This window comes from Centruroides vittatus, unplaced genomic scaffold, assembly GCF_030686945.1.
Source record: "Centruroides vittatus isolate TY-2023 unplaced genomic scaffold, ASM3068694v2 contig_549, whole genome shotgun sequence".
Lineage (NCBI taxonomy): Eukaryota > Metazoa > Arthropoda > Arachnida > Scorpiones > Buthidae > Centruroides > Centruroides vittatus.
In genome coordinates, this window is record NW_027122325.1 from 2,012,424 (window position 1) to 2,026,833 (window position 14,410).

Here is a 14,410-nt window from a genome sequence, read left to right on the forward strand (position 1 = left end):
AAATTAACTAATTATTAAACTTATCTGTAATATATCAATTTCAAAACATTTATCAAACTCCAATAACTAATAGATTGAAAATAACTTCCATCTTATTAAATCTATCAATTAAAATAACTAAAGGCCTTTCAGTCATATTTTATTTCATCTTTATTTTCATATTTTATTTTTAATCATTAGTTTCATGCAAATATGTAATATTTATAATTTATATTCTAACAAATGCAGAAATTTACTACAATTCTTAAAATCTATTCAGTTAACTATGCTCCAATCTGTAATGACATTTTAATCAGAAGTCCTTAAATAAAAAAATGAAAGTGCTTATTTTAAAACTTTTTAGTTAGTTTTCTTATATCTCATCAATAAAACTGTATCTATTAATTATTAATTGGGATTATTTGGTAAGGAAGGTGTATATATATATATATATATATATATATATATATAATCATTTAATAGATATTAAAGTTTTATGGTATTAAAACTTCAATATGTATTAAATGATATACAGGGTGTCCCAAAAGTTTTTATATGATTTTTAAAAAGTCTACAATCAACAAATTGGCATATTACAGTGGAATTTGCACTAAAACACTTGTCATGGAAACAAACTTTTTGGCATAAGAAAAATTTTTTAGTTCAAATTTTCACAATATAGCGCATTATCATCATCATCACAATTAGAACAGTAAGAAAAAAAAGAAATTCAAGACTTATAGCATTTATTCATTTGTATTTGCAAGCATGTGGTTTGGCATTTACTCCCCCAGCATTTTTTTGCATCTTAAACTTTCATACAGCTTCTATAGCCAATTCACTAATCAAACAAAACAGTTTTACCAGATATGCCTTATCCACCAATGTCAACACTGAGTTTAACACATGTAATAACTTTATTTGCATAAACTACTGCGATAGACGGCATTACATCTTTGCATCTTTATGCATTACATAAAGATGCAACTTATGTTTGCATCTTTATGTAATGCCATCTATCGGCAAAAATTTGCACTAAAAATTTTTCTTATGTCAAAAAACATCTGCCTCTATGACAAGTCTTTCGATGCAAACCCCATTGTAATATGCCAGTTTGTTGATTTTTTAAGAATTTTTTAAAAGTCATGAACTTTTGGGACATCTTGTATATCTATGTGAGAATCAGTGCTATTATATTTGCTAATTTAATTTTAAAATTATAACTATTTAATAGTTGAAAATTTAACTAAACAACTAAACCAAGATTTTGGAAGTCAAGGATACAAGGATGTTCATGAAATCTTATCTTGATATTGTTTCATGCCTGAGTGACATATCATCTGTTGAGTCTGACTCACCCAGGGAAGTTAGTAGAAATTCTTAAGATTGAACAATAGTTCTCTCCCTGCATAATCTTAATCAAATTTGGGCACATGAAAACAGCGGAAAAGAGGAGAATAAAAGGAGAATGTGAGAAAAAGTCAGGGAGTTTGTTCATGGTCCATTTGTAGAGTTGATTTGTTGGCCATCCATCCTCTAAGTGCATCTTTTTCCCACTGTGCTCCCCCCACACTGTCCCAGGATGATTTAATCCTACTCATTGCTTTACTCAGAAGTGGTTATGTAAGTACTATTCCTCTCTGATACCATTTCCAGGTCACTGTCTCTGAACTTCCTCTGTTCTCTCACCCTAAGTCCCCATATGCTATTGCCTGCTTGTGCTCAAAACTGTTCCTGTCCACAGGTGGTGTCAGATTCTGACTTGAGGACCAAGTTTTTTCACCTGTCACACATTTAACAACCAGGCCCAGATTTACATAAGGGCATTTGGGGCCATTGCCCAGGGCCCCCACAAAACTATGTTTAAACATAATTTTTTTTTTCTACCACCACGACAGTGTAGTGTGGCCTCATCATGAGGGTCACATGCAGAAAAAAACCAAACCTGGGAAAAAATATATGAAATATCAGAAAATTTCGGGAAAAAATTTCATATAGGTATTTTTCAGTTAAATTAAAATAATGAGTTTTACACAATAAAATATATGTATATTTACAATAACCTTATTTTTAAATGAAATTTACAACTTCCTTGTTCAAATCTAATTGAAAGTACAGCATTTTGTGTAAATTTTCTAAATCATCAAATTTGCCTACTCTTAAAGGGGGCCCCCCACTGTATTTGTGCCCAGGGCCCTCTGATTGCTAAATCTGGCACTGTTAACAACAACCAAAGATGGCCTGAACCTAGTATCTGGCAAAAATGCTTATTGTGAACTTTTTTAAATATGTATTTTTTAAAATAAAGCTATTTAATAATTGGTGCCTCCATTTCATATTTTTGATAGTCTCAGTTAGTAATTGGCTATAGAATCTAATGGAGTGATGAACTAGTCATATTGAACATTATAATTTTTCATTTAGTTACTTGACAAAATTTGCAATATTAAAAATAAGTTAGAATAATATATAAAATAAATTTCATTTTACAGCTTTGTCTGTCCACAGCTTAGAAATTGCTCAAAAGTAATTCATAAAATAACAACATATAAACTGGAACAATGTAAAAAATGATTTTATGGTGGATACAACAAACCATTAGAACTATTAGCAGTTATAAATTTTTTAAATTCTATATTTATTTTATATGAATTAAGAATAACATTTTCTGTAGAATTAACAATGACAATTTTTGGTAGCCAACTTTTCAATCAAGTCCATTATAGAAGTGATGCAAGAAAAACATATTTAAAAATATTTTAGAAATAGAACAGAATTTTCAGCTTGCTCTAGTTTTTTTCTTTTTCTTTCTGTGGACATAAATCTGAAGTGGGCACTGAATAGAGCTGAAAACATTTGATTAGAATATAATTTTGGAGTACAAGAAATTTTATACAGCTGGAAAAGTGTGTGAAGTGTTTCTTAAGTTAATTTTACCTTTAAATATAATATATCACCATAAAACATATTTGACGAAAAAGTATAATTATTATGCAATCATTACTCACCCTTCATCACAAATTCTATGAATACTAAAACTATTCATTTTAATAAAGAAAAAATTTTCATAATTAGGCTATAATCATGCTAATTAAATGTATAAATATGTAAGTTAGATTAAAGTAGGCAATTAAGTCAGCATATATAGATGTACTTAGCCAGATTATAGTCCAATAATGAATCCAGCATTATATTTTGATTATTAATGTATAATTTAGGTTTGGATTAGTATTTAATTAATGTTATGTTGAAAAGTAAAACTTTATGTACAAGTACATAAGACAAACTAGAGGAGGGAACTTGGTGGCAAAATATCAAAAATGCCAGTGACGTCCTTCAAAAGACTATGCAAGAACTATTAAAAGAAATTGAAATTAAAGAAACAATATGTATAAAGATTAATGAAGATAACAGGGGAACTTGTCATTGTAAATGGATGTGGAAATAGTCATAGAGCAAACCTTATCAATATTAAGCTTCATTTTATAAGGAGTAGATAAGAATATCACAATGGGATATGTAACAGTAAAAATAGCTTAACAATTTTGTTTACAAAACTTTTAAATAGTACTTTTCTTCACAAGTTAAGCTTTAAGATTAGTCTGAAATACTTGTAAATTAGTATAATTAACTTTAAAAAAAGTAATCCAGCAAAAAGTTAAAATTTATTACAATATTGAATGTATTCAACCGTATTTAACAGTCATTTTCAGGCTTTTGGAATGGAACATAGAATATAGAACATGAAATACAAACTTAAAGATATTGGAACTCATTAAATTCAAGTGTGTATATATATATATATCCATAGTTGTCTGCATTAGAAAAATAATAATATACAAATACCATAAAAAATAAAAATTAATATTAACAAACTGATTAAACATATAAAAAATAAAAAGTATACCAAATTAAATAATATAAGAAATAAAAATTAAATAAAGAAACTAGAGAACTTTAACTTTATAAACTTCAAAAATTGCTTTCCAAGCATGTGACAGATGATGTATCCTTATAGTTGATTACAGTGCTCTCATGATAACCTTATAGATTTCCAGAGATACTTGAGATATGTGATGTAGTAAATATGCCCTATCAAAAGATATATCAACATTGTTGTCACAAGCAAAAGACACCAGTGTTGCTGTATATAAGCCCTTTTTTATCATATTCCTTGATCATGATGTTCAATCTGTATGCCACTATAATATACTCATACTGACAGTCTAGCATTGTTGTGAGTAAACTTCTCACAAGGATCCTTATCATTTCTAAGAAAAGACAGTTAGTTGGACTCCTTTTAAGTAATGCTAAAGCTGGAGTCTTGTGCTAATTCTTTGTATTATTGTATAGAACTTTATTGAAGGTTATGACCCTATGAGGATAGGACCTATTGATGTTCCTCTTGATAGCTGCTTGCATGCAATGATGATGCAGTAGGCTCTTAATAATACCCTGTGAGTAGTCATGGGTATTCTGTAGATATGGCACAGTTCCCAGTTCCTGAGGTGAACTAATAGAACAGTGAGTGTAATTATAAGAGCTCTAAAATCAGCAACTTTATAAGAGAATCATAGAATGATGGTAGAACCAATAATGACCAATAAGAACTTTTCATAAAACATCCATAGTAAGACCATTATTGATTATGATAAGATCATCAAGAAAATGGGCCTGATAGGTAATCTCCTACTCAGGGCATAGTAGTAAGTTGTAGGAATTGCTGTTGATGATGGCTAGGAATTCCTGCATTGGACTTGCAGTTCCTATAATTAGTACTGTACATCTACATCATCTTGTATAAAGTAAGATTCAGTCCTCAAAGACAGAAAGGACAACCTCTTCTAAACATCATACGACCAGTTCACACCACCATGCATACTGGTTGTGGTGTAAAGTGGGCTACCCAGGGGCACACTTCTTGTTTAAAAGATATAACAGATGTAACCCTTTCAAAGATAAAAAAAGGAAAAGTAACAAATGAGGTGGGCGAATTCCAAGAATGTCAATATAATGCTTAGCCAATTCTGTGATGTAGAGGAGAAAGTTATGAAACTCATAGAAATCAAGATTCAATCCTGATGAATGGAAAAAGGAATTCAAAAACAAACTGTGAAATAAACATCATCTTGTATAGTTATGTTGCATAATCATTGGAGTAAGCCTTCAGGACCCTCATGTAGACAGTCGTGGAGATTTCCCAAAATATTTATAAAAAGTTATTATTAAAAGAATTCTCAATAAGAATAAACTGCACTGTCTTTTGGCATTAAAGTTATTTATTTGTAAAGTTTTTAACTACAAGCAAGTACTTTTGACATTTCAAAATGTTTTCTTTAAGCAAAGTGTACTGTACATAATATTCAAAATGACATTTTGAAATGTAGGAAGTTCTTGCTTATAGTTAAAAACTTTACAAATAAATAACTTTAATGCCAAAAGACAGTGTAGTTTATTCTTATTCTAAGTTTGGCATCATTAGTGAGTACATTTTTATATAACAACAGTTATTTTTTATATAACTTGTAAATTTATAACTAAAACCAACTTTTACAATTTAAACTTTTAATCCTTGGTTGTGAATATCAGTTTTTCTTTTTTTGCTCTTTCCACCTTTGGGCATTAAGAAGGCTTCTTTTAGTAAATCTATTATGCAAAGCTATTATGCTTGGACATGTGCTATTATACAATAGCACATGTCCAAGCAGTGAAGAATGAGGCCTAACATATCCTTCCTGGATATATTACGCCCCACCAAAACATTCCTGGGGCTTTTTTGACCCATCCAGATTCAATCCTGAATCCCCAGAGTGGTAGGTTACAACTTTAACCACTCAGCCATCTAAACAGCCATTAGTGATATATGTTGAAACTAAGGTAACAATAAAATAAAATTATTTTCTGATTTTTGAGCTAGCAACATTAATTAAGCATGTTGATGCCTCCACGTTATGGTAGAAAGTAACCTGGATTAAGCTCTGTTGTTTAATAAGCTCTGTTGTCATAAGGACTCATAATAAAAAGTTTAAATATTAACACCAAATGATTGCTGTATTATATCAGGCTATATTAATGCTACTATAAATAATTAAATGTTAAATAATTTGGCCTGATGTTATTTATTAAACTATTATGTTATGTTAAATAATTTGGTGTTATTTATTAAACTATTAAATTTATCAAGAAATGGTTACCCCCTAGGCCAAATTTAATTATTAAAAGTATCATTAATATAGCCCAATATAATTCAACAGTCATTTGGTATTAATATCAAAAGACCACCAAATGGTTGCTAGATTATATCAGGCTATATTAATGCTATTATTAATAATTAAATGTTAAGTAATTAGGTCTAGAAGTAGGCATTAGGCACCATCTCTTGATAAATTTAATAATTACTTTAGAAGGTTTTGGAAGAAAAGAATCAGTCCAAAATGGGACTTGAACTCACAACTCATGCTTACCATACACATTGCTAGTTACACTACCAGGATCTCCATCCAATCTTTGCTTCTAGAACTATTTAGATATAACCATATTGGTTACTCACAGCACTGACTGGGAATACTAAGTGCCCACAGATTGTAATACCCTTCATAGCATTCATTCTATTGCTTTACCTTGGCATGGTATATATATATATATATATATCAGGCATGGGCAAATGCGGTTCTTTTTGAGTTACATGCGGCTCTTGCTGAAAGTGTTAATTTCTGTTTTTTATTATTATTTTTACTATTTTATTTTTATAATTTTGTGAAAATATGTTTATTAAAAAATTCAATATTTGTTTTATATTATATTTATATTATATAATAAAATCGCACACCTTTCCATACTATCGGCCACAACAGTACAGAACTGCAGCTCCCATGCATTTTGCAAAACCTACATTGCAGCTCCCCCTGAACTCTTGCTTGCCCATCCCTGGTATATATGTATACAAATATAAAGATTGCTTAACCCAATCTTTTAATATGAATACCAAATGATTGCTGGATTATATTGGCCTATATTAATGATACTTTTAATATTAAATTTGGTCTAGGAGTAGGCATTACATGCCATTTCTTGATAAATTTAATAAATAACACAAACCTCTAGACCAAATTATTTAACATTTAATTATTAGTATAGCCCATATAATACAGCAATTATTTGGTGTTAATATTAAAAAAGATCAGGTTCAGCAATGTTTATATATAAATACTGTTTTTATTCACTAAAAGCTTCCTTTAAATTGGAAATTACAGTATAAAGATAACTCAAATAACATGGCAAATTTGAATCAACAAATATGAACATGATTCATTAGAGATTTTTAAGTGCTCTGGATTAATCTGTACCTAGAGCAGTGCTTCCTGAGTGAGACAGAGAGGTTTGAGGTTCTACACTGATATATTGCACATTGTATTCTTCAACAAATCAAGATTGAAAATTTAATTTGTTTTTCAACTTTAGATTTATTAGCTTAAAATCAATTGAGTAATTTGAATTGTTGGATAGGTGAGAGTATTACACACTGGGTTCAGCAATATCAGACACAATACTTTTTAATTGTGTCACTGTTTTCCAGCATGAATAAAATCCATGGTATCTCCATTAATTTTAGATTTTATCCCAAACTGTCTTTTAGATTTATGTCATAATTTCATGCAGATAAGCAACACTGGTGCAGAAGCTGCAACAGCACAGACCCCAGAAAAAATTGCTACAATGGAAATAAAACTTCACATTTGATATACTTATATAAATCAAAAATGAAACAGCATGATTAAAAAATTGTCCTCAATAGCCAACTCATTCAAATATGAGCTTACTTGTGTAGTAAAGACTTGGCAGACTGTAATGTAGAGATGGAAAAAATGATTCCTTTTGTTTCTTTTTGACTCTGATTTACATTAAAGAATACACTCAGGAGCTGGCTTTAACTCATTGATTCTTTTAGTCATTTAACATTTGATGTCACAAGTATTAAAAACTGATGAAGTGTTTTAACTAAAGTAATCTAGAAGTTGCTATTATTATGGTAGTGTTGGTGGAAGATAGTATCCTAACAGCTTATATACTGGTGTCCAGTTCTACACCTGACAAAAGTAAAGACATAACTACAGAAAACAGATGTTTTATTCACCTGCTATTCCTATATGTATCCAGTCTGTTTAAGTATTTCTTGACTAAACTCTTGTGACAGGTGTTTAGTATGGTAGCTTTTTGTACTTTTATGTATGTGCTGTTGTGAAGCCATAATGTTTCAAGACTTGTGTAGTGTGTGATATGGTTTTGTGCAAGAAAAGATCACTGGCCAATACATATGTTATCCATTCTCCACACGCTTATGACATGGGTGATTTCAGAGTATTTACTTATTTTTCAGTGTATGTATTTTGTATGTTATGAGTGTTTGTACAGCTATGTCTGTGATTTGTGATTTTTGTTTTATTTGTCAATGAATGCAATGTCTGGTTTATTGTAATGGATTGTTTTGTCTAATTAAAGCTCAATCATAATATATGTGTGTGTTGTTTTCTATGACCATCTGAAGTGTGAATTTGTAGTATGGTTCCTAGGTATAGTAGTTTGTGTTTATGTGAAAAACTTCTGATGTATTGTTTGTTATATGGTTATGTTGATATAAATAGAAAGTTTGTGTTAAAAGCTTGCAACCTGATGTAATGTGTTACATAGTCTCATACATGATTAGCATTTCCTAAAGTGTCACTGAGTGTTGTGTCTTATAAGTTGTGCTTCCTGTAGTTTGTAGTGCTCTGACACTATTTATCTGATATTATTTTCTCTGTTGTATAATTGTTACTGTATTGGGGTTTTTTTTTGTTTTTCTCCCTTCTTTATATGCTCCTTTTTGTTGTCGCAAATCACATTTTTGGATGTCACGCCAACACATCATGATTGGCTCCTTGCCAAGTTACAGGTTGGATCACGTGACCCTCGGTTAGAAGGAGGTATAAAAAGGGCACTGCCATACGGGAGAAGGACTTTTTCTTTTTGGTTCCCTTGAATACGAGACGTTCATAAGCCAGGAAGGACGAAGTAAGAGTTGCCGCCATTTTTGTTTTGAGGAAGGTGACGGTTTAAGCGAGCAGGAAATCCATCTGCATTGACATTACGAGGACTACAGGGGATAACTACTGTGTTGGATCGTGACATAGACAAGGAAGCATACGTGTAGAGAGTATTATTTTCAACAAACTCACACTCAACGATTGACTCCACGTGTAGGTCTATTAATACATGGTGAAGGGTATAGACTCATCTGAACACGATCTCCTATGTAATTATTGTAAATCACTAGATATAAGTAATTAGAGAGTTTAGTTATAAAACCGTGAAATTTTTATCCATTACCCTTGTAATCTTATTGTAGCCCACTCAGGTGGAAATATTCAATGCTCTGTTAAAATATACATTAGTGTTGTATAAAAAGGAATTTGTGTGGTTTTATTATTTTGTTGGCCTTTAATTTCTCTTACCAATCCACAACCCTGTATACTTCGATAATCTTACAGATCTACAAGTTTCTTGTATGGCAAAAACAACTCTTCTGTCTCTCCAAAGAAGCATCCCTGAATTAGCCAGCAGTTGATGCAGTTCAGTCAACATGATTTTGGCTTAAATCATTGGGATGTCTAGTATGGAACTCCTTCTGAGCACAAGACTGCCTAATTGTGTCTATGCATTTTGTGTACTGTGTTAGATCTGTGTTGTATTAGTGTTAAGGCATACTGTTTTTGTCTACAATAGTTACAGTTTCATGTAATTGTGATGTTTCTTGTTTCCTATAGAAAAATGCTTGCAGTGTCTATATTTGTTTGTAGTGCAAGTTTAAAATAACTGAGGTCTTGTTCTCCTTTGTAAAGAAGGAGAACAAGGAAGAGTCATTCTTTCTACAGAGAATTTAAAGTGGTGCTTGCTATGTTTTATTAATGTTATTTGTTTTCCTTTGGAGTTGTTCTAATTGCATTTGTGACAAATGTATAATTCCAAATGAGTATGTCAGTACTGGGACATGTTGATTGCTTTAAATGTGTATTTTGCATTCATCTGTGTTATTAGTATTTATCCTCAGGACTATTTTTCAGCTGGAATGAACTAGTATACTGTCCTGGCAGACAACATAAAAAATATTGATAGCTGGAACGTAGTATTGGTAGTCATTCAATAAAAATTCAATATTCATTCAGTCACCATATGTGCATTCCAGCAGTAATTAAAAAAAAAACATTATTATTATTATTATTATTATTATTAAAATATTATGTTATTTTATTCAAATAAATTGTTATTTCTATAAAAAATATTGCAGCAGTAACAGGTTTAATAGAACTCATTACTGGAATTAATAAGGTGTGAATTTCTGACTATGAGCAGTATCTTTTATAAAACATCATAATTTCTATTTCTTTTTAAAAATTAACTAATTATATAATTATTAAATGTTATAAAACACATTAATTGCCTGATAGTTATAGTGAGAAATAATACCACAATAAATGGATTGAACAAGTTACAGCTGATTAGCTGTATGTAGCTTGCAGCTATAGTTGGTTCTAAGACAGAAACTGCTTCTTATTGAGCCATGAATTTTTAAAGAATCATTTAGCTGACTGTACAACGAACTGTTGAACAGTCCGTTGAATGAACTATTCAACAAAAAACAAGCAGTTAATCAGTCTCACCAACATTTTACACAATCATTCTATCATATTAATAAGCTTACACCAATTGCTTTTTTTATAAATTTAAAAAATGATAAAGTACCTTTGATTGATTAATTTGATTATTGTTAATATTGTAATTATAAAAATTTATCACTACTATCTGTCAAGATATTTGTGGCAACTCTTAAAGGAAATCAATAACAAAGAATCCATATCCATTTCCTCAGTATGGTAATCCATACTAGATGACTCTACAAAGCAATATGGCAACAATTAGCTAAGAATATATATTTCACAAGATTCCAATATTTTATGTATTATTTTTGTTTTTATGCCATTTAATTAACTTAAGTACTTATTTAATAACCTATTTTGTTATTTTTTGTGTAATTCTCTTCATGTAAATGTACAGTTAGGCAATATCTATTTTATATATTATTTATTTTATTTATGTCATTTGTTTATAATATTTAATCAGTTGGTTTTGTTATTTATGTAATTATATCTATGTAAATGTACTGTTAGGAGATAGCTATTTTCAAAGCTTCTGACATCAACAGAACACAAATGTTGTTCCAAACTTGTATTTTGTTACTGATGTACACAAACCTGATACAGACCCATAAATGTGGCCAAAAATGTTTGTATATTAATGTGTTGGTGCTGGAAAAAGTGTGGATGATGGAATCTCTTACACAAACAAGATCACTTGAAAAGCCAACTTAACTGAGTCACATCAGCTTACTTTATTGAGGCAACTCATTGATTTATTTTACTGAGTCAGCCCTATGAATCAGCTCACTTGTAAGTTACACAACTTTACTGCAATGAATAGGATACTGAAATTATGTTTTGTTCATCCAATTACTCCAATTATTATTTAGAAATAGTTATGTGAAAATTTATTTTACTACTATCACCCAACTTGAAAAATTATTTAATGGTAGCTTCTGTTAACCTTATTGTTGTAGCACACTATTTCTAAAATTAAATAATTTAAACAATTTAACATCCTAATTATTATGCCTTTGTGTCCTTTTTTAACTTAATTTAACATCCTGTTATTAAACACTTTTTTTTTAAACACCTTACCCTTATTAACTATTACTTTCACAACTACATATCATAAACAAGAACTTTCAAATGAATTTTAAAACTAATTTGAAATTAGAAATAATAGAAAATGAATTAATCCATTCCTAGAACCTAAATAATACTCATTTTGATAAAGTTAAAACAGCAAATACATATGATTTAAGGGGAAAATAACACAATTAAATAACCTAATAATAAATTAAAACATGAAAACAATAAATATAATATGTATATAATAAAATAAAATACTGTGTAATAAAATGAAAATTCCATTCCTGGTTTCACTCCATCAACTTTGGCATCTTAAACATGGCCACTGGATTCACCATGTGTACTGCTTTCATACTTCACAATAAGTTTGTTTTTCATCTCAATAGTAGACCTTCCTCTTAGACTTTAATAAGTAAAGGTTATATTGGGTTGAACAAAGTTTTTGCATACATTTAACCATTCTTGTTACTTAACATAGATGTATGATTTAATTATAACAGTTTTGAAATTTAACACATTAATTGCTAATGTGTTAAATTTCACTGATATACCAAAACACCAAAAATAAAACAAAAAAAGCACCGAAAACATTTGAGCGTATTGCAATGACTTGAGCATAACAGATTGCATTAACACTTCAAGCACATTTTTTCACTACAAATACAGTTCAAACTTTAAAGCATCATTCAAACTCCAATGCAAACTTTTGTCAAATTTTGCATTTGAACCTAGAATTGTTCAAAGTATGATGTACCATTGTATATTTATTTTATTTTTTACATTTCAATTTTTTTCTTTGGGTTGGGACATGTGTTTGTAAATCTCTATTTGAATGCTCCAGGGTAAAAATCCTTCAAAAGTTCAATAAAACATTTGGATAGAAATATTCTTTTTATGAATTTGAATTTTAGAAGAATATTTCTACTAATGAACAATCAAAATTCAAACTTCTCTTCCATCTATTGGTTGCTTGTTTGTTCAGTTATTCATCACAGAAAAATTTACACTGAAGTTAGCCTAAAAAAAGGGTGAAAATGTTTTGTGATTAATGTATATCAATTGAAGATAACAGTTAGTGTTAATATTGCATTTCTTCAATTTGGATTTAATAAACTTTTATTCCACACCTAAAAAAGTAAAAATGAATAAATTTTTAATTAATAATTAAACATTGTTTTCCCATAGATGTAGTGGTAAGGTTATCGGATATCTGGTTTTCTCTCAGAAGGCCCAGAATCAATTTCCAGCATGGAAACATTTTAAACACCTTAGGCATTTGGCTGGCTAAAGAGTCAGCTACCACTCTGAAAGATCCAGAATCTAATACTGGTAGTCAAAAATCCCAGAAATTTTTTGTGGATGGTCTGTCACATACATATTGTTCATAATCCAGTTGCCCCCACTGTGGGCTCAACTAAACCCAACGTGAGCCCAAAAAGGTTCTCTTAGTGCAGACAGGGCAGAGAGAGTAAAAACAAAAGCATTGTTTATATTTTTTAGATTTTGATTTTAAAATTATGGTTTTTGCATTGACTATAAATAGTTGCAAATTTTAATTTAAAATATTTAATGGTAAACCATAGCTTACTGTGGGAAAGATATATACAGATAGCATATGACTATGGAAATCTGCTCACCATTATGAAACACAGCATTAAAAAATGAAAATAAACAATAAATTGTGTCCTTTTTTGTTTTAATAAAGGGCAAGGATAGTTTAGATAAAATAAAGATTATCCTTTGAAATAAAGGACATCTGGCAACCCTAGATGTAAATACCCTAAGTCACTCTTATGACCAAATATGTTAATTCTGGAAAAAAACTTATTAAAAGAAGATATTAGCAAATTACTGCCTTTCAAAGACAAAAAAAAAAAAAAAATACTATATTTTATCAGCTATTATTGTCAGTTTATGAAGAAAGAAAATTTTACTATTATCACAATCATAACATAAAATTTAAATAAGACAAGAAAAAAAAAAACTTATTTCACTTTTGTAGAATACCATAATACATCATCATTTCACTGCATAGTCCATCAAGAGCACTTTTTCACATTTTTTTATCTGAGATTACAAATGTAACAAAACTTAGTATTTCAAATGGCCAATAGAATCATGTCAAAAGATTTCACAAGGAGTTCTGTGAACTTCTCAAAGAAGTCAACAATATGCAGAATTTATTATGTAAAACAAATAATACTATGGCTATCAGGAAGAGCATAATACTTTAGTGTTTTGCAGCCTTTCTGAAAGAAGTTTAAATGCAGGAAAAAAATGTTATGATTATAAAAATTTTCAAATCCTCATTGGTTAAAAACATTTTATTTTATGATGGATATCATCTTACGTTTTAATACTTTTTAATAGGAAAACAAAAAATTTATTTAGAATTTTAGAAAACAATGAAGAAACAAAATTTATATAACTTCAGAATTTTAAAAAAGGAAAGAAAACCTTATCTTTTATATTGCAATCTCTGAAAGTCAATACATTTCTCTTAAAATTTTTAGCATTTACAGTTTTGGATTGAGGCCAGATGGATCAGTTGAATATATTGAGAAACAAGGATCTAAACTAAATTCAGAAGCTTGGGGATTGAATTCAAATAATCAGGAAATCAAATAAAGCACTTCAGCAAACATATGGTAGTCAGTAAATCATGA

General features: G+C 29.7%; 1 protein-coding gene across 1 annotated transcript in view; it reads right to left on the reverse strand.

Moving 5' to 3' along the window:
• Positions 1–14,410, reverse strand: part of dtn (transmembrane protein 132C dtn) — a 67,259-nt gene that overhangs the window by 43,755 nt on the left and 9,094 nt on the right. The window lies entirely within an intron of this gene.